This window comes from Schistocerca serialis, unplaced genomic scaffold (genome assembly GCF_023864345.2).
Source record: "Schistocerca serialis cubense isolate TAMUIC-IGC-003099 unplaced genomic scaffold, iqSchSeri2.2 HiC_scaffold_1352, whole genome shotgun sequence".
NCBI lineage: Eukaryota > Metazoa > Arthropoda > Insecta > Orthoptera > Acrididae > Schistocerca > Schistocerca serialis.
The window spans coordinates 2,028,748-2,056,152 of NW_026047572.1; positions in this window are offsets into that span (position 1 = coordinate 2,028,748).

The window sequence follows — 27,405 nt, forward strand, 5'->3', positions numbered from 1 at the left end:
TGCAGGACTGACCACAGTACGATTTAAAGGGAGGAAAGATTCAAAGAAGGGGGAGCAGCTGGCTGCAGTGACTATGACTCTCTTAAGGTAGCCAAATGCGTCGTCACCCGGCGAAATTTATTTGAAAACTCGAGGAAATCGTTGTTGTGGTAACTCAGACAACGGTAACATGGACAGGTGGTGGCGTATCGCTCTGCAGGACTGACCACAGTACGATTTAAAGGGAGGAAAGATTCAAAGAAGGGGGAGCAGCTGCCTGCAGTAACTATGACTCTCTTAAGGTAGCCAAATGCCTCGTCACTCGGCGAAATTTATTTTAAAACTCGAGGAAATCGTTGTTAAAGTAACTCAGACAACGGTAACATGGACAGGTGGTGGCGTATTGCTTCTGCAGGACTGACCACAGTACGATTTAAAGGGAGGAAGGATTCAATGAAGGGGGAGCAGCTGGCTGCAGTAACTATGACGCTTATAAGGTAGCCAAATGCCTCGTCATCCGGCGAGGTACATTTGCTAACTCGAGAGACTCGTAGTGGGAGTAACAGAGACGACGTTAACGTGGACATATAGTGGCACATCGGTTCTGTAGGACAGCCATAGCAAGAATGATAGAGAGAATGGGCTTAGAAAAGTGGGAGCAGCAGGCAGGGGTACTATGACTCCCTTAAGGTAGCCAAATGCCTCGTCACCATGTAAATTTTTTTTTGAAAACTCGAGGATATTTTCGTTAAGGTAGCTCAGACAACGTTAAGGTTTACATGTAGTGGCATATTGCTCCTGCAGGACTGACCACAGTAATAATTAAAGAGTGGAAAGAAAGAAAGTTGGTCGAGCAGCTGGCAGCAGCAACTATGACTCTCTTAAGGCTGCCAAATGCCTCGTCACTCGGCGAAATTTATTTGAAAACTCGAGGAAATCGTCGTTGAAGTAACTCAGACAACGGTAACATGGACAGGTGGTGGCGTATCGCTTCTGCAGGACTGACCACAGTACGATTTAAAGGGAGGAAAGATTCAAAGAAGGGGGAGCAGCTGGCTGCAGTAACTATGACTCTCTTAAGGTAGCCAAATGCCTCGTCACTCGGCGAGATTTATTTGAAAACTCGAGGAAATCGTCGTTGAAGTAAATCAGACAACGGTAACATGCACAGGTTGTGGCGTATCGCTCTGCAGGACTGACCACAGTACGATTTAAAGGGAGGAAAGATTCAAAGAAGGGGGAGCAGCTGCCTGCAGTAACTATGACGCTCTTAAGGTAGCCAAATGCCTCGTCACTCGGCGAAATTTATTTGAAAACGCGAGGAAATCGTCGTTGAAGTAAATCAGACAACGGTAACATGCACAGGTGGTGGCGTATCGCTCTGCAGGACTGTCCACAGTACGATTTAAACGGAGGAAAGATTCAAAGAAGGGGGAGCAGCTGGCTGCAGTAACTATGACTCTCTTAAGGTAGCCAAATGCCTCGTCACTCGGCGAGATTTATTTGAAAACTCGAGGAAATCGTCGTTGAAGTAAATCAGACAACGGTAACATGCACAGGTTGTGGCGTATCGCTCTGCAGGACTGACCACAGTACGATTTAAAGGGAGGAAAGATTCAAAGAAGGGGGAGCAGCTGCCTGCAGTAACTATGACGCTCTTAAGGTAGCCAAATGCCTCGTCACTCGGCGAAATTTATTTGAAAACGCGAGGAAATCGTCGTTGAAGTAAATCAGACAACGGTAACATGCACAGGTGGTGGCGTATCGCTCTGCAGGACTGACCACAGTACGATTTAAAGGGAGGAAAGATTCAAAGAAGGGGGAGCAGCTGCCTGCAGTAACTATGACGCTCTTAAGGCAGCCAAATGCCTCGTCACTCGGCGAAATTTATTTGAAAACTCGAGGAAATCGTCGTTGAAGTAACTCAGACAACGGTAACATGGACAGGTGGTGGCGTATCGCTTCTGCAGGACTGACCACAGTACGATTTAAAGGGAGGAAAGATTCAAAGAAGGGGGAGCAGCTGCCTGCAGTAACTATGACGCTCTTAAGGTAGCCAAATGCCTCGTCACTCGGCGAAATTTATTTGAAAACGCGAGGAAATCGTCGTTGAAGTAAATCAGACAACGGTAACATGCACAGGTGGTGGCGTATCGCTCTGCAGGACTGACCACAGTACGATTTAAAGGGAGGAAAGATTCAAAGAAGGGGGAGCAGCTGGCTGCAGTAACTATGACTCTCTTAAGGTAGCCAAATGCCTCGTCACTCGGCGAGATTTATTTGAAAACTCGAGGAAATCGTCGTTGAAGTAAATCAGACAACGGTAACATGCACAGGTTGTGGCGTATCGCTCTGCAGGACTGACCACAGTACGATTTAAAGGGAGGAAAGATTCAAAGAAGGGGGAGCAGCTGCCTGCAGTAACTATGACGCTCTTAAGGTAGCCAAATGCCTCGTCACTCGGCGAAATTTATTTGAAAACGCGAGGAAATCGTCGTTGAAGTAAATCAGACAACGGTAACATGCACAGGTGGTGGCGTATCGCTCTGCAGGACTGACCACAGTACGATTTAAAGGGAGGAAAGATTCAAAGAAGGGGGAGCAGCTGGCTGCAGTAACTATGACTCTCTTAAGGTAGCCAAATGCCTCGTCACTCGGCGAGATTTATTTGAAAACTCGAGGAAATCGTCGTTGAAGTAAATCAGACAACGGTAACATGCACAGGTTGTGGCGTATCGCTCTGCAGGACTGACCACAGTACGATTTAAAGGGAGGAAAGATTCAAAGAAGGGGGAGCAGCTGCCTGCAGTAACTATGACGCTCTTAAGGTAGCCAAATGCCTCGTCACTCGGCGAAATTTATTTGAAAACGCGAGGAAATCGTCGTTGAAGTAAATCAGACAACGGTAACATGCACAGGTGGTGGCGTATCGCTCTGCAGGACTGACCACAGTACGATTTAAAGGGAGGAAAGATTCAAAGAAGGGGGAGCAGCTGGCTGCAGTAACTATGACTCTCTTAAGGTAGCCAAATGCCTCGTCACTCGGCGAGATTTATTTGAAAACGCGAGGAAATCGCCGTTGAAGTAACTCAGACAACGGTAACATGGACAGGTGGTGGCGTATTGCTTCTGCAGGACTGACCACAGTACGATTTAAAGGGAGGAAGGATTCAATGAAGGGGGAGCAGCTGGCTGCAGTAACTATGACGCTTATAAGGTAGCCAAATGCCTCGTCATCCGGCGAGGTACATTTGCTAACTCGAGAGACTCGTAGTGGGAGTAACAGAGACGACGTTAACGTGGACATATAGTGGCACATCGGTTCTGTAGGACAGCCATAGCAAGAATGATAGAGAGAATGGGCTTAGAAAAGTGGGAGCAGCAGGCAGGGGTACTATGACTCCCTTAAGGTAGCCAAATGCCTCGTCACCATGTAAATTTTTTTTTGAAAACTCGAGGATATTTTCGTTAAGGTAGCTCAGACAACGTTAAGGTTTACATGTAGTGGCATATTGCTCCTGCAGGACTGACCACAGTAATAATTAAAGAGTGGAAAGAAAGAAAGTTGGTCGAGCAGCTGGCAGCAGCAACTATGACTCTCTTAAGGCAGCCAAATGCCTCGTCACTCGGCGAAATTTATTTGAAAACGCGAGGAAATCGTCGTTGAAGTAAATCAGACAACGGTAACATGCACAGGTGGTGGCGTATCGCTCTGCAGGACTGACCACAGTACGATTTAAAGGGAGGAAAGATTCAAAGAAGGGGGAGCAGCTGGCTGCAGTAACTATGACTCTCTTAAGGTAGCCAAATGCCTCGTCACTCGGCGAGATTTATTTGAAAACTCGAGGAAATCGTCGTTGAAGTAAATCAGACAACGGTAACATGCACAGGTTGTGGCGTATCGCTCTGCAGGACTGACCACAGTACGATTTAAAGGGAGGAAAGATTCAAAGAAGGGGGAGCAGCTGCCTGCAGTAACTATGACGCTCTTAAGGTAGCCAAATGCCTCGTCACTCGGCGAAATTTATTTGAAAACGCGAGGAAATCGTCGTTGAAGTAAATCAGACAACGGTAACATGCACAGGTGGTGGCGTATCGCTCTGCAGGACTGACCACAGTACGATTTAAAGGGAGGAAAGATTCAAAGAAGGGGGAGCAGCTGGCTGCAGTAACTATGACTCTCTTAAGGTAGCCAAATGCCTCGTCACTCGGCGAGATTTATTTTAAAACTCGAGGAAATCGTCGTTGAAGTAAATCAGACAACGGTAACATGCACAGGTTGTGGCGTATCGCTCTGCAGGACTGACCACAGTACGATTTAATGGGAGGAAAGATTCAAAGAAGGGGGAGCAGCTGCCTGCAGTAACTATGACGCTCTTAAGGTAGCCAAATGCCTCGTCACTCGGCGAAATTTATTTGAAAACGCGAGGAAATCGTCGTTGAAGTAAATCAGACAACGGTAACATGCACAGGTGGTGGCGTATCGCTCTGCAGGACTGACCACAGTACGATTTAAAGGGAGGAAAGATTCAAAGAAGGGGGAGCAGCTGGCTGCAGTAACTATGACTCTCTTAAGGTAGCCAAATGCCTCGTCACTCGGCGAGATTTATTTGAAAACTCGAGGAAATCGTCGTTGAAGTAAATCAGACAACGGTAACATGCACAGGTTGTGGCGTATCGCTCTGCAGGACTGACCACAGTACGATTTAAAGGGAGGAAAGATTCAAAGAAGGGGGAGCAGCTGCCTGCAGTAACTATGACCCTCTTAAGGTAGCCAAATGCCTCGTCACTCGGCGAAATTTATTTGAAAACGCGAGGAAATCGTCGTTGAAGTAAATCAGACAACGGTAACATGCACAGGTGGTGGCGTATCGCTCTGCAGGACTGACCACAGTACGATTTAAAGGGAGGAAAGATTCAAAGAAGGGGGAGCAGCTGCCTGCAGTAACTATGACGCTCTTAAGGTAGCCAAATGCCTCGTCACTCGGCGAAATTTATTTGAAAACGCGAGGAAATCGTCGTTGAAGTAAATCAGACAACGGTAACATGCACAGGTGGTGGCGTATCACTCTGCAGGACTGACCATAGTACGATTTAAAGGGAGGAAAGATTCAAAGAAGGGGGAGCAGCTGGCTGCAGTAACTATGACTCTTTTAAGGTAGCCAAATGCCTCGTCACTCGGCGAGATTTATTTGAAAACTCGAGGAAATCGTCGTTGAAGTAAATCAGACAACGGTAACATGCACAGGTTGTGGCGTATCGCTCTGCAGGACTGACCACAGTACGATTTAAAGGGAGGAAAGATTCAAAGAAGGGGGAGCAGCTGGCTGCAGTGACTATGACTCTCTTAAGGTAGCCAAATGCCTCGTCACCCGGCGAAATTTATTTGAAAACTCGAGGAAATCGTTGTTGTGGTAACTCAGACAACGGTAACATGGACAGGTGGTGGCGTATCGCTTCTGCAGGACTGACCACAGTACGATTTAAAGGGAGGAAAGATTCAAAGAAGGGGGAGCAGCTGGCTGCAGTAACTATGACTCTCTTAAGGTAGCCAAATGCCTCGTCACTCGGCGAGATTTATTTGAAAACGCGAGGAAATCGCCGTTGAAGTAACTCAGACAACGGTAACATGGACAGGTGGTGGCGTATTGCTTCTGCAGGACTGACCACAGTACGATTTAAAGGGAGGAAGGATTCAATGAAGGGGGAGCAGCTGGCTGCAGTAACTATGACGCTTATAAGGTAGCCAAATGCCTCGTCATCCGGCGAGGTACATTTGCTAACTCGAGAGACTCGTAGTGGGAGTAACAGAGACGACGTTAACGTGGACATATAGTGGCACATCGGTTCTGTAGGACAGCCATAGCAAGAATGATAGAGAGAATGGGCTTAGAAAAGTGGGAGCAGCAGGCAGGGGTACTATGACTCCCTTAAGGTAGCCAAATGCCTCGTCACCATGTAAATTTTTTTTTGAAAACTCGAGGATATTTTCGTTAAGGTAGCTCAGACAACGTTAAGGTTTACATGTAGTGGCATATTGCTCCTGCAGGACTGACCACAGTAATAATTAAAGAGTGGAAAGAAAGAAAGTTGGTCGAGCAGCTGGCAGCAGCAACTATGACTCTCTTAAGGCAGCCAAATGCCTCGTCACTCGGCGAAATTTATTTGAAAACGCGAGGAAATCGTCGTTGAAGTAAATCAGACAACGGTAACATGCACAGGTGGTGGCGTATCGCTCTGCAGGACTGACCACAGTACGATTTAAAGGGAGGAAAGATTCAAAGAAGGGGGAGCAGCTGGCTGCAGTAACTATGACTCTCTTAAGGTAGCCAAATGCCTCGTCACTCGGCGAGATTTATTTGAAAACTCGAGGAAATCGTCGTTGAAGTAAATCAGACAACGGTAACATGCACAGGTTGTGGCGTATCGCTCTGCAGGACTGACCACAGTACGATTTAAAGGGAGGAAAGATTCAAAGAAGGGGGAGCAGCTGCCTGCAGTAACTATGACGCTCTTAAGGTAGCCAAATGCCTCGTCACTCGGCGAAATTTATTTGAAAACGCGAGGAAATCGTCGTTGAAGTAAATCAGACAACGGTAACATGCACAGGTGGTGGCGTATCGCTCTGCAGGACTGACCACAGTACGATTTAAAGGGAGGAAAGATTCAAAGAAGGGGGAGCAGCTGGCTGCAGTAACTATGACTCTCTTAAGGTAGCCAAATGCCTCGTCACTCGGCGAGATTTATTTTAAAACTCGAGGAAATCGTCGTTGAAGTAAATCAGACAACGGTAACATGCACAGGTTGTGGCGTATCGCTCTGCAGGACTGACCACAGTACGATTTAATGGGAGGAAAGATTCAAAGAAGGGGGAGCAGCTGCCTGCAGTAACTATGACGCTCTTAAGGTAGCCAAATGCCTCGTCACTCGGCGAAATTTATTTGAAAACGCGAGGAAATCGTCGTTGAAGTAAATCAGACAACGGTAACATGCACAGGTGGTGGCGTATCGCTCTGCAGGACTGACCACAGTACGATTTAAAGGGAGGAAAGATTCAAAGAAGGGGGAGCAGCTGGCTGCAGTAACTATGACTCTCTTAAGGTAGCCAAATGCCTCGTCACTCGGCGAGATTTATTTGAAAACTCGAGGAAATCGTCGTTGAAGTAAATCAGACAACGGTAACATGCACAGGTGGTGGCGTATCGCTCTGCAGGACTGACCACAGTACGATTTAAAGGGAGGAAAGATTCAAAGAAGGGGGAGCAGCTGCCTGCAGTAACTATGACCCTCTTAAGGTAGCCAAATGCCTCGTCACTCGGCGAAATTTATTTGAAAACGCGAGGAAATCGTCGTTGAAGTAAATCAGACAACGGTAACATGCACAGGTGGTGGCGTATCGCTCTGCAGGACTGACCACAGTACGATTTAAAGGGAGGAAAGATTCAAAGAAGGGGGAGCAGCTGCCTGCAGTAACTATGACGCTCTTAAGGTAGCCAAATGCCTCGTCACTCGGCGAAATTTATTTGAAAACGCGAGGAAATCGTCGTTGAAGTAAATCAGACAACGGTAACATGCACAGGTGGTGGCGTATCACTCTGCAGGACTGACCACAGTACGATTTAAAGGGAGGAAAGATTCAAAGAAGGGGGAGCAGCTGGCTGCAGTAACTATGACTCTTTTAAGGTAGCCAAATGCCTCGTCACTCGGCGAGATTTATTTGAAAACTCGAGGAAATCGTCGTTGAAGTAAATCAGACAACGGTAACATGCACAGGTTGTGGCGTATCGCTCTGCAGGACTGACCACAGTACGATTTAAAGGGAGGAAAGATTCAAAGAAGGGGGAGCAGCTGGCTGCAGTGACTATGACTCTCTTAAGGTAGCCAAATGCCTCGTCACCCGGCGAAATTTATTTGAAAACTCGAGGAAATCGTTGTTGTGGTAACTCAGACAACGGTAACATGGACAGGTGGTGGCGTATCGCTTCTGCAGGACTGACCACAGTACGATTTAAAGGGAGGAAAGATTCAAAGAAGGGGGAGCAGCTGCCTGCAGTAACTATGACGCTCTTAAGGTAGTCAAATGCCTCGTCACTCGGCGAAATTTATTTGAAAACGCGAGGAAATCGTCGTAGAAGTAAATCAGACAACGGTAACATGCACAGGTGGTGGCGTATCGCTCTGCAGGACTGACCACAGTACGATTTAAAGGGAGGAAAGATTCAAAGAAGGGGGAGCAGCTGGCTGCAGTAACTATGACTCTCTTAAGGTAGCCAAATGCCTCGTCACTCGGCGAAATTTATTTTAAAACTCGAGGAAATCGTTGTTAAAGTAACTCAGACAACGTTAACATGGACAGTTGGTGGCGTATTGCTTCTGCAGGACTGACCACAGTACGATTTAAAGGGAGGAAGGATTCAATGAAGGGGGAGCAGCTGGCTGCAGTAACTATGACGCTTATAAGGTAGCCAAATGCCTCGTCATCCGGCGAGGTACATTTGCTAACTCGAGAGACTCGTAGTGGGAGTAACAGAGACGACGTTAACGTGGACATATAGTGGCACATCGGTTCTGTAGGACAGCCATAGCAAGAATGATAGAGAGAATGGGCTTAGAAAAGTGGGAGCAGCAGGCAGGGGTACTATGACTCCCTTAAGGTAGCCAAATGCCTCGTCACCATGTAAATTTTTTTTTGAAAACTCGAGGATATTTTCGTTAAGGTAGCTCAGACAACGTTAAGGTTTACATGTAGTGGCATATTGCTCCTGCAGGACTGACCACAGTAATAATTAAAGAGTGGAAAGAAAGAAAGTTGGTCGAGCAACTGGCAGCAGCAACTATGACTCTCTTAAGGCAGCCAAATGCCTCGTCACTCGGCGAAATTTATTTGAAAACTCGAGGAAATCGTCGTTGAAGTAACTCAGACAACGGTAACATGTACAGGTGGTGGCGTATCGCTTCTCCAGGACTGACCCCAGTACGATTTAAAGGGAGGAAAGATTCAAAGAAGGGGGAGCAGCTGCCTGCAGTAACTATGACGCTCTTAAGGTAGCCAAATGCCTCGTCACTCGGCGAAATTTATTTGAAAACGCGAGGAAATCGTCGTTGAAGTAAATCAGACAACGGTAACATGCACAGGTGGTGGCGTATCGCTCTGCAGGACTGACCACAGTACGATTTAAAGGGAGGAAAGATTCAAAGAAGGGGGAGCAGCTGGCTGCAGTAACTATGACTCTCTTAAGGTAGCCAAATGCCTCGTCACTCGGCGAGATTTATTTGAAAACTCGAGGAAATCGTCGTTGAAGTAAATCAGACAACGGTAACATGCACAGGTTGTGGCGTATCGCTCTGCAGGACTGACCACAGTACGATTTAAAGGGAGGAAAGATTCAAAGAAGGGGGAGCAGCTGGCTGCAGTGACTATGACTCTCTTAAGGTAGCCAAATGCCTCGTCACTCGGCGAAATTTATTTGAAAACTCGAGGAAATCGTTGTTGTGGTAACTCAGACAACGGTAACATGGACAGGTGGTGGCGTATCGCCTCTGCAGGACTGACCACAGTACGATTTAAAGGGAGGAAAGATTCAAAGAAGGGGGAGCAGCTGCCTGCAGTAACTATGACGCTCTTAAGGTAGCCAAATGCCTCGTCACTCGGCGAAATTTATTTGAAAACGCGAGGAAATCGTCGTTGAAGTAAATTAGACAACGGTAACATGCACAGGTGGTGGCGTATCGCTCTGCAGGACTGACCACAGTACGATTTAAAGGGAGGAAAGATTCAAAGAAGGGGGAGCAGCTGGCTGCAGTAACTATGACTCTCTTAAGGTAGCCAAATGCCTCGTCACTCGGCGAGATTTGTTTGAAAACTCGAGGACACCGTCGTTGAAGTAAATCAGACAACGGTAACATGCACAGGTTGTGGCGTATCGCTCTGCAGGACTGACCACAGTACGATTTAAAGGGAGGAAAGATTCAAAGAAGGGGGAGCAGCTGGCTGCAGTGACTATGACTCTCTTAAGGTAGCCAAATGCCTCGTCACTCGGCGAAATTTATTTGAAAACTCGAGGAAATCGTTGTTGTGGTAACTCAGACAACGGTAACATGGACAGGTGGTGGCGTATCGCTTCTGCAGGACTGACCACAGTACGATTTAAAGGGAGGAAAGATTCAAAGAAGGGGGAGCAGCTGCCTGCAGTAACTATGACGCTCTTAAGGTAGTCAAATGCCTCGTCACTCGGCGAAATTTATTTGAAAACGCGAGGAAATCGTCGTTGAAGTAAATCAGACAACGGTAACATGCACAGGTGGTGGCGTATCGCTCTGCAGGACTGACCACAGTACGATTTAAAGGGAGGAAAGATTCAAAGAAGGGGGAGCAGCTGGCTGCAGTAACTATGACTCTCTTAAGGTAGCCAAATGCCTCGTCACTCGGCGAAATTTATTTTAAAACTCGAGGAAATCGTTGTTAAAGTAACTCAGACAACGTTAACATGGACAGTTGGTGGCGTATTGCTTCTGCAGGACTGACCACAGTACGATTTAAAGGGAGGAAGGATTCAATGAAGGGGGAGCAGCTGGCTGCAGTAACTATGACGCTTATAAGGTAGCCAAATGCCTCGTCATCCGGCGAGGTACATTTGCTAACTCGAGAGACTCGTAGTGGGAGTAACAGAGACGACGTTAACGTGGACATATAGTGGCACATCGGTTCTGTAGGACAGCCATAGCAAGAATGATAGAGAGAATGGGCTTAGAAAAGTGGGAGCAGCAGGCAGGGGTACTATGACTCCCTTAAGGTAGCCAAATGCCTCGTCACCATGTAAATTTTTTTTTGAAAACTCGAGGATATTTTCGTTAAGGTAGCTCAGACAACGTTAAGGTTTACATGTAGTGGCATATTGCTCCTGCAGGACTGACCACAGTAATAATTAAAGAGTGGAAAGAAAGAAAGTTGGTCGAGCAACTGGCAGCAGCAACTATGACTCTCTTAAGGCAGCCAAATGCCTCGTCACTCGGCGAAATTTATTTGAAAACTCGAGGAAATCGTCGTTGAAGTAACTCAGACAACGGTAACATGGACAGGTGGTGGCGTATCGCTTCTGCAGGACTGACCCCAGTACGATTTAAAGGGAGGAAAGATTCAAAGAAGGGGGAGCAGCTGCCTGCAGTAACTATGACGCTCTTAAGGTAGCCAAATGCCTCGTCACTCGGCGAAATTTATTTGAAAACGCGAGGAAATCGTCGTTGAAGTAAATCAGACAACGGTAACATGCACAGGTGGTGGCGTATCGCTCTGCAGGACTGACCACAGTACGATTTAAAGGGAGGAAAGATTCAAAGAAGGGGGAGCAGCTGGCTGCGGTAACTATGACTCTCTTAAGGTAGCCAAATGCCTCGTCACTCGGCGAGATTTATTTGAAAACTCGAGGAAATCGTCGTTGAAGTAAATCAGACAACGGTAACATGCACAGGTTGTGGCGTATCGCTCTGCAGGACTGACCACAGTACGATTTAAAGGGAGGAAAGATTCAAAGAAGGGGGAGCAGCTGGCTGCAGTGACTATGACTCTCTTAAGGTAGCCAAATGCCTCGTCACTCGGCGAAATTTATTTGAAAACTCGAGGAAATCGTTGTTGTGGTAACTCAGACAACGGTAACATGGACAGGTGGTGGCGTATCGCCTCTGCAGGACTGACCACAGTACGATTTAAAGGGAGGAAAGATTCAAAGAAGGGGGAGCAGCTGCCTGCAGTAACTATGACGCTCTTAAGGTAGCCAAATGCCTCGTCACTCGGCGAAATTTATTTGAAAACGCGAGGAAATCGTCGTTGAAGTAAATCAGACAACGGTAACATGCACAGGTGGTGGCGTATCGCTCTGCAGGACTGACCACAGTACGATTTAAAGGGAGGAAAGATTCAAAGAAGGGGGAGCAGCTGGCTGCAGTAACTTTGACTCTCTTAAGGTAGCCAAATGCCTCGTCACTCGGCGAGATTTATTTGAAAACTCGAGGACACCGTCGTTGAAGTAAATCAGACAACGGTAACATGCACAGGTTGTGGCGTATCGCTCTGCAGGACTGACCACAGTACGATTTAAAGGGAGGAAAGATTCAAAGAAGGGGGAGCAGCTGGCTGCAGTGACTATGACTCTCTTAAGGTAGCCAAATGCCTCGTCACTCGGCGAAATTTATTTGAAAACTCGAGGAAATCGTTGTTGTGGTAACTCAGACAACGGTAACATGGACAGGTGGTGGCGTATCGCTTCTGCAGGACTGACCACAGTACGAACAGTACGATTTAAAGGGAGGAAAGATTCAAAGAAGGGGGAGCAGCTGCCTGCAGTAACTATGACGCTCTTAAGGTAGCCAAATGCCTCGTCACTCGGCGAAATTTATTTGAAAACGCGAGGAAATCGTCGTTGAAGTAAATCAGACAACGGTAACATGCACAGGTGGTGGCGTATCGCTCTGCAGGACTGACCACAGTACGATTTAAAGGGAGGAAAGATTCAAAGAAGGGGGAGCAGCTGGCTGCAGTAACTATGACTCTCTTAAGGTAGCCAAATGCCTCGTCACTCGGCAAAATTTATTTTAAAACTCGAGGAAATCGTTGTTGAAGTAACTCAGACAACGGTAACATGGACAGGTGGTGGCGTATTGCTTCTGCAGGACTGACCACAGTACGATTTAAAGGGAGGAAGGATTCAATGAAGGGGGAGCAGCTGGCTGCAGTAACTATGACGCTTATAAGGTAGCCAAATGCCTCGTCATCCGGCGAGGTACATTTGCTAACTCGAGAGACTCGTAGTGGGAGTAACAGAGACGACGTTAACGTGGACATATAGTGGCACATCGGTTCTGTAGGACAGCCATAGCAAGAATGATAGAGAGAATGGGCTTAGAAAAGTGGGAGCAGCAGGCAGGGGTACTATGACTCCCTTAAGGTAGCCAAATGCCTCGTCACCATGTAAATTTTTTTTTGAAAACTCGAGGATATTTTCGTTAAGGTAGCTCAGACAACGTTAAGGTTTACATGTAGTGGCATATTGCTCCTGCAGGACTGACCACAGTAATAATTAAAGAGTGGAAAGAAAAAAAGTTGGTCGAGCAGCTGGCAGCAGCAACTATGACTCTCTTAAGGCAGCCAAATGCCTCGTCACTTGGCGAAATTTATTTGAAAACTCGAGGAAATCGTCGTTGAAGTAACTCAGACAACGTTAACATGGACAGGTGGTGGCGTATCGCTTCTGCAGGACTGACCACAGTACGATTTAAAGGGAGGAAAGATTCAAAGAAGGGGGAGCAGCTGCCTGCAGTAACTATGACGCTCTTAAGGTAGCCAAATGCCTCGTCACTCGGCGAAATTTATTTGAAAACGCGAGGAAATCGTCGTTGAAGTAAATCAGACAACGGTAACATGCACAGGTGGTGGCGTATCGCTCTGCAGGACTGACCACAGTACGATTTAAAGGGAGGAAAGATTCAAAGAAGGGGGAGCAGCTGGCTGCAGTAACTATGACTCTCTTAAGGTAGCCAAATGCCTCGTCACTCGGCGAAATTTATTTTAAAACTCGAGGAAATCGTTGTTAAAGTAACTCAGACAACGGTAACATGGACAGGTGGTGGCGTATTGCTTCTGCAGGACTGACCACAGTACGATTTAAAGGGAGGAAGGATTCAATGAAGGGGGAGCAGCTGGCTGCAGTAACTATGACGCTTATAAGGTAGCCAAATGCCTCGTCACTCGGCGAAATTTATTTTAAAACTCGAGGAAATCGTTGTTAAAGTAACTCAGACAACGGTAACATGGACAGGTGGTGGCGTATTGCTTCTGCAGGACTGACCACAGTACGATTTAAAGGGAGGAAGGATTCAATGAAGGGGGAGCAGCTGGCTGCAGTAACTATGACGCTTATAAGGTAGCCAAATGCCTCGTCATCCGGCGAGGTACATTTGCTAACTCGAGAGACTCGTAGTGGGAGTAACAGAGACGACGTTAACGTGGACATATAGTGGCACATCGGTTCTGTAGGACAGCCATAGCAAGAATGATAGAGAGAATGGGCTTAGAAAAGTGGGAGCAGCAGGCAGGGGTACTATGACTCCCTTAAGGTAGCCAAATGCCTCGTCACCATGTAAATTTTTTTTTGAAAACTCGAGGATATTTTCGTTAAGGTAGCTCAGACAACGTTAAGGTTTACATGTAGTGGCATATTGCTCCTGCAGGACTGACCACAGTAATAATTAAAGAGTGGAAAGAAAGAAAGTTGGTCGAGCAGCTGGCAGCAGCAACTATGACTCTCTTAAGGCAGCCAAATGCCTCGTCACTCGGCGAAATTTATTTGAAAACTCGAGGAAATCGTCGTTGAAGTAACTCAGACAACGGTAACATGGACAGGTGGTGGCGTATCGCTCTGCAGGACTGACCACAGTACGATTTAAAGGGAGGAAAGATTCAAAGAAGGGGGAGCAGCTGGCTGCAGTGACTATGACTCTCTTAAGGTAGCCAAATGCCTCGTCACTCGGCGAAATTTATTTGAAAACTCGAGGAAATCGTTGTTGTGGTAACTCAGACAACGGTAACATGGACAGGTGGTGGCGTATCGCCTCTGCAGGACTGACCACAGTACGATTTAAAGGGAGGAAAGATTCAAAGAAGGGGGAGCAGCTGCCTGCAGTAACTATGACGCTCTTAAGGTAGCCAAATGCCTCGTCACTCGGCGAAATTTATTTGAAAACGCGAGGAAATCGTCGTTGAAGTAAATCAGACAACGGTAACATGCACAGGTGGTGGCGTATCGCTCTGCAGGACTGACCACAGTACGATTTAAAGGGAGGAAAGATTCAAAGAAGGGGGAGCAGCTGGCTGCAGTGACTATGACTCTCTTAAGGTAGCCAAATGCCTCGTCACTCGGCGAAATTTATTTGAAAACTCGAGGAAATCGTTGTTGTGGTAACTCAGACAACGGTAACATGGACAGGTGGTGGCGTATCGCTTCTGCAGGACTGACCACAGTACGAACAGTACGATTTAAAGGGAGGAAAGATTCAAAGAAGGGGGAGCAGCTGCCTGCAGTAACTATGACGCTCTTAAGGTAGCCAAATGCCTCGTCACTCGGCGAAATTTATTTGAAAACGCGAGGAAATCGTCGTTGAAGTAAATCAGACAACGGTAACATGCACAGGTGGTGGCGTATCGCTCTGCAGGACTGACCACAGTACGATTTAAAGGGAGGAAAGATTCAAAGAAGGGGGAGCAGCTGGCTGCAGTAACTATGACTCTCTTAAGGTAGCCAAATGCCTCGTCACTCGGCAAAATTTATTTTAAAACTCGAGGAAATCGTTGTTGAAGTAACTCAGACAACGGTAACATGGACAGGTGGTGGCGTATTGCTTCTGCAGGACTGACCACAGTACGATTTAAAGGGAGGAAGGGTTCAATGAAGGGGGAGCAGCTGGCTGCAGTAACTATGACGCTTATAAGGTAGCCAAATGCCTCGTCATCCGGCGAGGTACATTTGCTAACTCGAGAGACTCGTAGTGGGAGTAACAGAGACGACGTTAACGTGGACATATAGTGGCACATCGGTTCTGTAGGACAGCCATAGCAAGAATGATAGAGAGAATGGGCTTAGAAAAGTGGGAGCAGCAGGCAGGGGTACTATGACTCCCTTAAGGTAGCCAAATGCCTCGTCACCATGTAAATTTTTTTTTGAAAACTCGAGGATATTTTCGTTAAGGTAGCTCAGACAACGTTAAGGTTTACATGTAGTGGCATATTGCTCCTGCAGGACTGACCACAGTAATAATTAAAGAGTGGAAAGAAAAAAAGTTGGTCGAGCAGCTGGCAGCAGCAACTATGACTCTCTTAAGGCAGCCAAATGCCTCGTCACTTGGCGAAATTTATTTGAAAACTCGAGGAAATCGTCGTTGAAGTAACTCAGACAACGTTAACATGGACAGGTGGTGGCGTATCGCTTCTGCAGGACTGACCACAGTACGATTTAAAGGGAGGAAAGATTCAAAGAAGGGGGAGCAGCTGCCTGCAGTAACTATGACGCTCTTAAGGTAGCCAAATGCCTCGTCACTCGGCGAAATTTATTTGAAAACGCGAGGAAATCGTCGTTGAAGTAAATCAGACAACGGTAACATGCACAGGTGGTGGCGTATCGCTCTGCAGGACTGACCACAGTACGATTTAAAGGGAGGAAAGATTCAAAGAAGGGGGAGCAGCTGGCTGCAGTAACTATGACTCTCTTAAGGTAGCCAAATGCCTCGTCACTCGGCGAAATTTATTTTAAAACTCGAGGAAATCGTTGTTAAAGTAACTCAGACAACGGTAACATGGACAGGTGGTGGCGTATAGCTTCTGCAGGACTGACCACAGTACGATTTAAAGGGAGGAAGGATTCAATGAAGGGGGAGCAGCTGGCTGCAGTAACTATGACGCTTATAAGGTAGCCAAATGCCTCGTCACTCGGCGAAATTTATTTTAAAACTCGAGGAAATCGTTGTTAAAGTAACTCAGACAACGGTAACATGGACAGGTGGTGGCGTATTGCTTCTGCAGGACTGACCACAGTACGATTTAAAGGGAGGAAGGATTCAATGAAGGGGGAGCAGCTGGCTGCAGTAACTATGACGCTTATAAGGTAGCCAAATGCCTCGTCATCCGGCGAGGTACATTTGCTAACTCGAGAGACTCGTAGTGGGAGTAACAGAGACGACGTTAACGTGGACATATAGTGGCACATCGGTTCTGTAGGACAGCCATAGCAAGAATGATAGAGAGAATGGGCTTAGAAAAGTGGGAGCAGCAGGCAGGGGTACTATGACTCCCTTAAGGTAGCCAAATGCCTCGTCACCATGTAAATTTTTTTTTGAAAACTCGAGGATATTTTCGTTAAGGTAGCTCAGACAACGTTAAGGTTTACATGTAGTGGCATATTGCTCCTGCAGGACTGACCACAGTAATAATTAAAGAGTGGAAAGAAAGAAAGTTGGTCGAGCAGCTGGCAGCAGCAACTATGACTCTCTTAAGGCAGCCAAATGCCTCGTCACTCGGCGAAATTTATTTGAAAACTCGAGGAAATCGTCGTTGAAGTAACTCAGACAACGGTAACATGGACAGGTGGTGGCGTAACGCTCTGCAGGACTGACCACAGTACGATTTAAAGGGAGGAAAGATTCAAAGAAGGGGGAGCAGCTGGCTGCAGTGACTATGACTCTCTTAAGGTAGCCAAATGCCTCGTCACTCGGCGAAATTTATTTGAAAACTCGAGGAAATCGTTGTTGTGGTAACTCAGACAACGGTAACATGGACAGGTGGTGGCGTATCGCCTCTGCAGGACTGACCACAGTACGATTTAAAGGGAGGAAAGATTCAAAGAAGGGGGAGCAGCTGCCTGCAGTAACTATGACGCTCTTAAGGTAGCCAAATGCCTCGTCACTCGGCGAAATTTATTTGAAAACGCGAGGAAATCGTCGTTGAAGTAAATCAGACAACGGTAACATGCACAGGTGGTGGCGTATCGCTCTGCAGGACTGACCACAGTACGATTTAAAGGGAGGAAAGATTCAAAGAAGGGGGAGCAGCTGGCTGCAGTAACTATGACTCTCTTAAGGTAGCCAAATGCCTCGTCACTCGGCGAGATTTATTTGAAAACTCGAGGACACCGTCGTTGAAGTAAATCAGACAACGGTAACATGCACAGGTTGTGGCGTATCGCTCTGCAGGACTGACCACAGTACGATTTAAAGGGAGGAAAGATTCAAAGAAGGGGGAGCAGCTGGCTGCAGTGACTATGACTCTCTTAAGGTAGCCAAATGCCTCGTCACTCGGCGAAATTTATTTGAAAACTCGAGGAAATCGTTGTTGTGGTAACTCAGACAACGGTAACATGGACAGGTGGTGGCGTATCGCTTCTGCAGGACTGACCACAGTACGAACAGTACGATTTAAAGGGAGGAAAGATTCAAAGAAGGGGGAGCAGCTGCCTGCAGTAACTATGACGCTCTTAAGGTAGCCAAATGCCTCGTCACTCGGCGAAATTTATTTGAAAACGCGAGGAAATCGTCGTTGAAGTAAATCAGACAACGGTAACATGCACAGGTGGTGGCGTATCGCTCTGCAGGACTGACCACAGTACGATTTAAAGGGAGGAAAGATTCAAAGAAGGGGGAGCAGCTGGCTGCAGTAACTATGACTCTCTTAAGGTAGCCAAATGCCTCGTCACTCGGCAAAATTTATTTTAAAACTCGAGGAAATCGTTGTTGAAGTAACTCAGACAACGGTAACATGGACAGGTGGTGGCGTATTGCTTCTGCAGGACTGACCACAGTACGATTTAAAGGGAGGAAGGGTTCAATGAAGGGGGAGCAGCTGGCTGCAGTAACTATGACGCTTATAAGGTAGCCAAATGCCTCGTCATCCGGCGAGGTACATTTGCTAACTCGAGAGACTCGTAGTGGGAGTAACAGAGACGACGTTAACGTGGACATATAGTGGCACATCGGTTCTGTAGGACAGCCATAGCAAGAATGATAGAGAGAATGGGCTTAGAAAAGTGGGAGCAGCAGGCAGGGGTACTATGACTCCCTTAAGGTAGCCAAATGCCTCGTCACCATGTAAATTTTTTTTTGAAAACTCGAGGATATTTTCGTTAAGGTAGCTCAGACAACGTTAAGGTTTACATGTAGTGGCATATTGCTCCTGCAGGACTGACCACAGTAATAATTAAAGAGTGGAAAGAAAAAAAGTTGGTCGAGCAGCTGGCAGCAGCAACTATGACTCTCTTAAGGCAGCCAAATGCCTCGTCACTTGGCGAAATTTATTTGAAAACTCGAGGAAATCGTCGTTGAAGTAACTCAGACAACGTTAACATGGACAGGTGGTGGCGTATCGCTTCTGCAGGACTGACCACAGTACGATTTAAAGGGAGGAAAGATTCAAAGAAGGGGGAGCAGCTGCCTGCAGTAACTATGACGCTCTTAAGGTAGCCAAATGCCTCGTCACTCGGCGAAATTTATTTGAAAACGCGAGGAAATCGTCGTTGAAGTAAATCAGACAACGGTAACATGCACAGGTGGTGGCGTATCGCTCTGCAGGACTGACCACAGTACGATTTAAAGGGAGGAAAGATTCAAAGAAGGGGGAGCAGCTGGCTGCAGTAACTATGACTCTCTTAAGGTAGCCAAATGCCTCGTCACTCGGCGAAATTTATTTTAAAACTCGAGGAAATCGTTGTTAAAGTAACTCAGACAACGGTAACATGGACAGGTGGTGGCATATTGCTTCTGCAGGACTGACCACAGTACGATTTAAAGGGAGGAAGGATTCAATGAAGGGGGAGCAGCTGGCTGCAGTAACTATGACGCTTATAAGGTAGCCAAATGCCTCGTCACTCGGCGAAATTTATTTTAAAACTCGAGGAAATCGTTGTTAAAGTAACTCAGACAACGGTAACATGGACAGGTGGTGGCGTATTGCTTCTGCAGGACTGACCACAGTACGATTTAAAGGGAGGAAGGATTCAATGAAGGGGGAGCAGCTGGCTGCAGTAACTATGACGCTTATAAGGTAGCCAAATGCCTCGTCATCCGGTGAGGTACATTTGCTAACTCGAGAGACTCGTAGTGGGAGTAACAGAGACGACGTTAACGTGGACATATAGTGGCACATCGGTTCTGTAGGACAGCCATAGCAAGAATGATAGAGAGAATGGGCTTAGAAAAGTGGGAGCAGCAGGCAGGGGTACTATGACTCCCTTAAGGTAGCCAAATGCCTCGTCACCATGTAAATTTTTTTTTGAAAACTCGAGGATATTTTCGTTAAGGTAGCTCAGACAACGTTAAGGTTTACATGTAGTGGCATATTGCTCCTGCAGGACTGACCACAGTAATAATTAAAGAGTGGAAAGAAAGAAAGTTGGTCGAGCAGCTGGCAGCAGCAACTATGACTCTCTTAAGGCAGCCAAATGCCTCGTCACTCGGCGAAATTTATTTGAAAACTCGAGGAAATCGTCGTTGAAGTAACTCAGACAACGGTAACATGGACAGGTGGTGGCGTATCGCTCTGCAGGACTGACCACAGTACGATTTAAAGGGAGGAAAGATTCAAAGAAGGGGGAGCAGCTGGCTGCAGTGACTATGACTCTCTTAAGGTAGCCAAATGCCTCGTCACTCGGCGAAATTTATTTGAAAACTCGAGGAAATCGTTGTTGTGGTAACTCAGACAACGGTAACATGGACAGGTGGTGGCGTATCGCTTCTGCAGGACTGACCACAGTACGATTTAAAGGGAGGAAAGATTCAAAGAAGGGGGAGCAGCTGCCTGCAGTAACTATGACGCTCTTAAGGTAGCCAAATGCCTCGTCACTCGGCGAAATTTATTTGAAAACGCGAGGAAATCGTCGTTGAAGTAAATCAGACAACGGTAACATGCACAGGTGGTGGCGTATCGCTCTGCAGGACTGACCACAGTACGATTTAAAGGGAGGAAAGATTCAAAGAAGGGGGAGCAGCTGGCTGCAGTAACTATGACGCTCTTAAGGTAGCCAAATGCCTCGTCACTCGGCGAGATTTATTTGAAAACTCGAGGAAATCGTCGTTGAAGTAAATCAGACAACGGTAACATGCACAGGTTGTGGCGTATCGCTCTGCAGGACTGACCACAGTACGATTTAAAGGGAGGAAAGATTCAAAGAAGGGGGAGCAGCTGGCTGCAGTGACTATGACTCTCTTAAGGTAGCCAAATGCCTCGTCACTCGGCGAAATTTATTTGAAAACTCGAGGAAATCGTTGTTGTGGTAACTCAGACAACGATAACATGGACAGGTGGTGGCGTATCGCTTCTGCAGGACTGACCACAGTACGATTTAAAGGGAGGAAAGATTCAAAGAAGGGGGAGCAGCTGCCTGCAGTAACTATGACGCTCTTAAGGTAGCCAAATGCCTCGTCACTCGGCGAAATTTATTTGAAAACGCGAGGAAATCGTCGTTGAAGTAAATCAGACAACGGTAACATGCACAGGTGGTGGCGTATCGCTCTGCAGGACTGACCACAGTACGATTTAAAGGGAGGAAAGATTCAAAGAAGGGGGAGCAGCTGGCTGCAGTAACTATGACTCTCTTAAGGTAGCCAAATGCCTCGTCACTCGGCAAAATTTATTTTAAAACTCGAATAAATCGTTGTTGAAGTAACTCAGACAACGGTAACATGGACAGGTGGTGGCGTATTGCTTCTGCAGGACTGACCACAGTACGATTTAAAGGGAGGAAGGATTCAAAGAAGGGGGAGCAGCTGGCTGCAGTAACTATGACGCTTATAAGGTAGCCAAATGCCTCGTCATCCGGCGAGGTACATATGCTAACTCGAGAGACTCGTAGTGGGAGTAACAGTGACGACGTTAACGTGGACATACAGTGGCACATCGGTTCCATAGGACAGGCCATACCAAGAATGATAGAGAGAATGGGCTTAGAAAAGTGGGAGCAGCAGGCAGGAGTACTATGACTCTCTTAAGGTAGCCAAATGAATCGTCACCATGTGAAATTTTTTGTTGAAAACTCGAGGATATCTTCGATAAGGTAGCTCATACAACGTTAATGTTTACATGTAGTGGCATATTGCTCCTGCAGGACTGACCACAGTAATAATTAAAGAGTGGAAAGAAAGAAGGTAGGTCGAGCAGCTGGCAACAGTAACTATGACTCTCTTAAGGTAGCCAAATGCCTCGTCACTCGGCGAAATTTATTTGAATACTCGAGGAAATCGTCGTTGAAGTAACTCAGACAACGGTAACATGGACAGTTGTTGGCGTATCGCTTCTGCAAGACTGGCCACAGTACGATTTAAAGGGAGGAAAGATTCAAAGAAGGGGGAGCAGCTGCCTGCAGTAACTATGACGCTCTTAAGGTAGCCAAATGCCTCGTCACTCGGCGAAATTTATTTGAAAACGCGAGGAAATCGTCGTTGAAGTAAATCAGACAACGGTAACATGCACAGGTGGTGGCGTATCGCTCTGCAGGACTGACCACAGTACGATTTAAAGGGAGGAAAGATTCAAAGAAGGGGGAGCAGCTGGCTGCAGTAACTATGACTCTCTTAAGGTAGCCAAATGCCTCGTCACTCGGCGAAATTTATTTTAAAACTCGAGGAAATCGTTGTTAAAGTAACTCAGACAACGGTAACATGGACAGGTGGTGGCGTATTGCTTCTGCAGGACTGACCACAGTACGATTTAAAGGGAGGAAGGATTCAATGAAGGGGGAGCAGCTGGCTGCAGTAACTATGACGCTTATAAGGTAGCCAAATGCCTCGTCACTCGGCGAAATTTATTTTAAAACTCGAGGAAATCGTTGTTAAAGTAACTCAGACAACGGTAACATGGACAGGTGGTGGCGTATTGCTTCTGCAGGACTGACCACAGTACGATTTAAAGGGAGGAAGGATTCAATGAAGGGGGAGCAGCTGGCTGCAGTAACTATGACGCTTATAAGGTAGCCAAATGCCTCGTCATCCGGCGAGGTACATTTGCTAACTCGAGAGACTCGTAGTGGGAGTAACAGAGACGACGTTAACGTGGACATATAGGGGCACATCGGTTCAGTAGGACAGCCATAGCAAGAATGATAGAGAGAATGGGCTTAGAAAAGTGGGAGCAGCAGGCAGGGGTACTATGACTCCCTTAAGGTAGCCAAATGCCTCGTCACCATGTAAATTTTTTTTTGAAAACTCGAGGATATTTTCGTTAAGGTAGCTCAGACAACGTTAAGGTTTACATGTAGTGGCATATTGCTCCTGCAGGACTGACCACAGTAATAATTAAAGAGTGGAAAGAAAGAAAGTTGGTCGAGCAGCTGGCAGCAGCAACTATGACTCTCTTAAGGCAGCCAAATGCCTCGTCACTCGGCGAAATTTATTTGAAAACTCGAGGAAATCGTCGTTGAAGTAACTCAGACAACGGTAGCATGGACAGGTGGTGGCGTATCGCTTCTGCAGGACTGACCACAGTACGATTTAAAGGGAGGAAAGATTCAAAGAAGGGGGAGCAGCTGCCTGCAGTAACTATGACTCTCTTAAGGTAGCCAAATGCCTCGTCACTCGGCGAAATTTCTTTTAAAACTCGAGGAAATCGTTGTTAAAGTAACTCAGACAACGGTAACATGGACAGGTGGTGGCGTATTGCTTCTGCAGGACTGACCACAGTACGATTTAAAGGGAGGAAGGATTCAATGAAGGGGGAGCAGCTGGCTGCAGTAACTATGACGCTTATAAGGCAGCCAAATGCCTCGTCATCCGGCGAGGTACATTTGCTAACTCGAGAGACTCGTAGTGGGAGTAACAGAGACGACGTTAACGTGGACATATAGTGGCACATCGGTTCTGTAGGACAGCCATAGCAAGAATGATAGAGAGAATGGGCTTAGAAAAGTGGGAGCAGCAGGCAGGGGTACTATGACTCCCTTAAGGTAGCCAAATGCCTCGTCACCATGTAAATTTTTTTTTGAAAACTCGAGGATATTTTCGTTAAGGTAGCTCAGACAACGTTAAGGTTTACATGTAGTGGCATATTGCTCCTGCAGGACTGACCACAGTAATAATTAAAGAGTGGAAAGAAAGAAAGTTGGTCGAGCAGCTGGCAGCAGCAACTATGACTCTCTTAAGGCAGCCAAATGCCTCGTCACTCGGCGAAATTTATTTGAAAACTCGAGGAAATCGTCGTTGAAGTAACTCAGACAACGGTAACATGGACAGGTGGTGGCGTATCGCTCTGCAGGACTGACCACAGTACGATTTAAAGGGAGGAAAGATTCAAAGAAGGGGGAGCAGCTGGCTGCAGTGACTATGACTCTCTTAAGGTAGCCAAATGCCTCGTCACTCGGCGAAATTTATTTGAAAACTCGAGGAAATCGTTGTTGTGGTAACTCAGACAACGGTAACATGGACAGGTGGTGGCGTATCGCTTCTGCAGGACTGACCACAGTACGATTTAAAGGGAGGAAAGATTCAAAGAAGGGGGAGCAGCTGCCTGCAGTAACTATGACGCTCTTAAGGTAGCCAAATGCCTCGTCACTCGGCGAAATTTATTTGAAAACGCGAGGAAATCGTCGTTGAAGTAAATCAGACAACGGTAACATGCACAGGTGGTGGCGTATCGCTCTGCAGGACTGACCACAGTACGATTTAAAGGGAGGAAAGATTCAAAGAAGGGGGAGCAGCTGGCTGCAGTAACTATGACGCTCTTAAGGTAGCCAAATGCCTCGTCACTCGGCGAGATTTATTTGAAAACTCGAGGAAATCGTCGTTGAAGTAAATCAGACAACGGTAACATGCACAGGTTGTGGCGTATCGCTCTGCAGGACTGACCACAGTACGATTTAAAGGGAGGAAAGATTCAAAGAAGGGGGAGCAGCTGGCTGCAGTAACTATGACTCTCTTAAGGTAGCCAAATGCCTCGTCACTCGGCAAAATTTATTTTAAAACTCGAATAAATCGTTGTTGAAGTAACTCAGACAACGGTAACATGGACAGGTGGTGGCGTATTGCTTCTGCAGGACTGACCACAGTACGATTTAAAGGGAGGAAGGATTCAAAGAAGGGGGAGCAGCTGGCTGCAGTAACTATGACGCTTATAAGGTAGCCAAATGCCTCGTCATCCGGCGAGGTACATATGCTAACTCGAGAGACTCGTAGTGGGAGTAACAGTGACGACGTTAACGTGGACATACAGTGGCACATCGGTTCCATAGGACAGGCCATACCAAGAATGATAGAGAGAATGGGCTTAGAAAAGTGGGAGCAGCAGGCAGGAGTACTATGACTCTCTTAAGGTAGCCAAATGAATCGTCACCATGTGAAATTTTTTGTTGAAAATTTGAGGATATCTTCGATAAGGTAGCTCATACAACGTTAAGGTTTACATGTAGTGGCATATTGCTCCTGCAGGACTGACCACTGTAATAATTAAAGAGTGGAAAGAAAGAAGGTAGGTCGAGCAGCTGGCAACAGTAACTATGACTCTCTTAAGGTAGCCAAATGCCTCGTCACTCGGCGAAATTTATTTGAATACTCGAGGAAATCGTCGTTGAAGTAACTCAGACAACGGTAACATGGACAGTTGTTGGCGTATCGCTTCTGCAGGACTGGCCACAGTACGATTTAAAGGAAGGAAAGATTCAAAGAAGGGGGAGCAGCTGCCTGCAGTAACTATGACGCTCTTAAGGTAGCCAAATGCCTCGTCACTCGGCGAAATTTATTTGAAAACGCGAGGAAATCGTCGTTGAAGTAAATCAGACAACGGTAACATGCACAGGTGGTGGCGTATCGCTCTGCAGGACTGACCACAGTACGATTTAAAGGGAGGAAAGATTCAAAGAAGGGGGAGCAGCTGGCTGCAGTAACTATGACTCTCTTAAGGTAGCCAAATGCCTCGTCACTCGGCGAAATTTATTTTAAAACTCGAGGAAATCGTTGTTAAAGTAACTCAGACAACGGTAACATGGACAGGTGGTGGCGTATTGCTTCTGCAGGACTGACCACAGTACGATTTAAAGGGAGGAAGGATTCAATGAAGGGGGAGCAGCTGGCTGCAGTAACTATGACGCTTATAAGGTAGCCAAATGCCTCGTCACTCGGCGAAATTTATTTTAAAACTCGAGGAAATCGTTGTTAAAGTAACTCAGACAACGGTAACATGGACAGGTGGTGGCGTATTGCTTCTGCAGGACTGACCACAGTACGATTTAAAGGGAGGAAGGATTCAATGAAGGGGGAGCAGCTGGCTGCAGTAACTATGACGCTTATAAGGTAGCCAAATGCCTCGTCATCCGGCGAGGTACATTTGCTAACTCGAGAGACTCGTAGTGGGAGTAACAGAGACGACGTTAACGTGGACATATAGTGGCACATCGGTTCTGTAGGACAGCCATAGCAAGAATGATAGAGAGAATGGGCTTAGAAAAGTGGGAGCAGCAGGCAGGGGTACTATGACTCCCTTAAGGTAGCCAAATGCCTCGTCACCATGTAAATTTTTTTTTGAAAACTCGAGGATATTTTCGTTAAGGTAGCTCAGACAACGTTAAGGTTTACATGTAGTGGCATATTGCTCCTGCAGGACTGACCACAGTAATAATTAAAGAGTGGAAAGAAAGAAAGTTGGTCGAGCAGCTGGCAGCAGCAACTATGACACTCTTAAGGCAGCCAAATGCCTCGTCACTCGGCGAAATTTATTTGAAAACTCGAGGAAATCGTCGTTGAAGTAACTCAGACAACGGTAACATGGACAGGTGGTGGCGTATCGCTTCTGCAGGACTGGCCACAGTACGATTTAAAGGGAGGAAAGATTCAAAGAAGGGGGAGCAGCTGCCTGCAGTAACTATGACGCTCTTAAGGTAGCCAAATGCCTTGTCACTCGGCGAAATTTATTTGAAAACGCGAGGAAATCGTCGTTGAAGTAAATCAGACAACGGTAACATGCACAGGTGGTGGCGTATCGCTCTGCAGGACTGACCACAGTACGATTTAAAGGGAGGAAAGATTCAAAGAAGGGGGAGCAGCTGGCTGCAGTAACTATGACTCTCTTAAGGTAGCCAAATGCCTCGTCACTCGGCGAAATTTATTTTAAAACTCGAGGAAATCGTTGTTAAAGTAACTCAGACAACGGTAACATGGACAGGTGGTGGCGTATTGCTTCTGCAGGACTGACCACAGTACGATTTAAAGGGAGGAAGGATTCAAAGAAGGGGGAGCAGCTGGCTGCAGTAACTATGACGCTTATAAGGTAGCCAAATGCCTCGTCATGCGGCGAGGTACATTTGCTAACTCGAGAGACTCGTAGTGGGAGTAACAGAGACGACGTTAACGTGGACATATAGTGGCACATCGGTTCTGTAGGACAGCCATAGCAAGAATGATAGAGAGAATGGGCTTAGAAAAGTGGGAGCAGCAGGCAGGGGTACTATGACTCCCTTAAGGTAGCCAAATGCCTCGTCACCATGTAAATTTTTTTTTGAAGACTCGAGGATATTTTCGTTAAGGTAGCTCAGACAACGTTAAGGTTTACATGTAGTGGCCTATTGCTCCTGCAGGACTGACCACAGTAATAATTAAAGAGTGGAAAGAAAGAAAGTTGGTCGAGCAGCTGGCAGCAGCAACTATGACTCTCTTAAGGCAGCCAAATGCCTCGTCACTCGGCGAAATTTATTTGAAAACTCGAGGAAATCGTCGTTGAAGTAACTCAGACAACGGTAACATGGACAGGTGGTGGCGTATCGCTTCTGCAGGACTGGCCACAGTGCGATTTAAAGGGAGGAAAGATTCAAAGAAGGGGGAGCAGCTGCCTGCAGTAACTATGACGCTCTTAAGGTAGCCAAATGCCTCGTCACTCGGCGAAATTTATTTGAAAACGCGAGGAAATCGTCGTTGAAG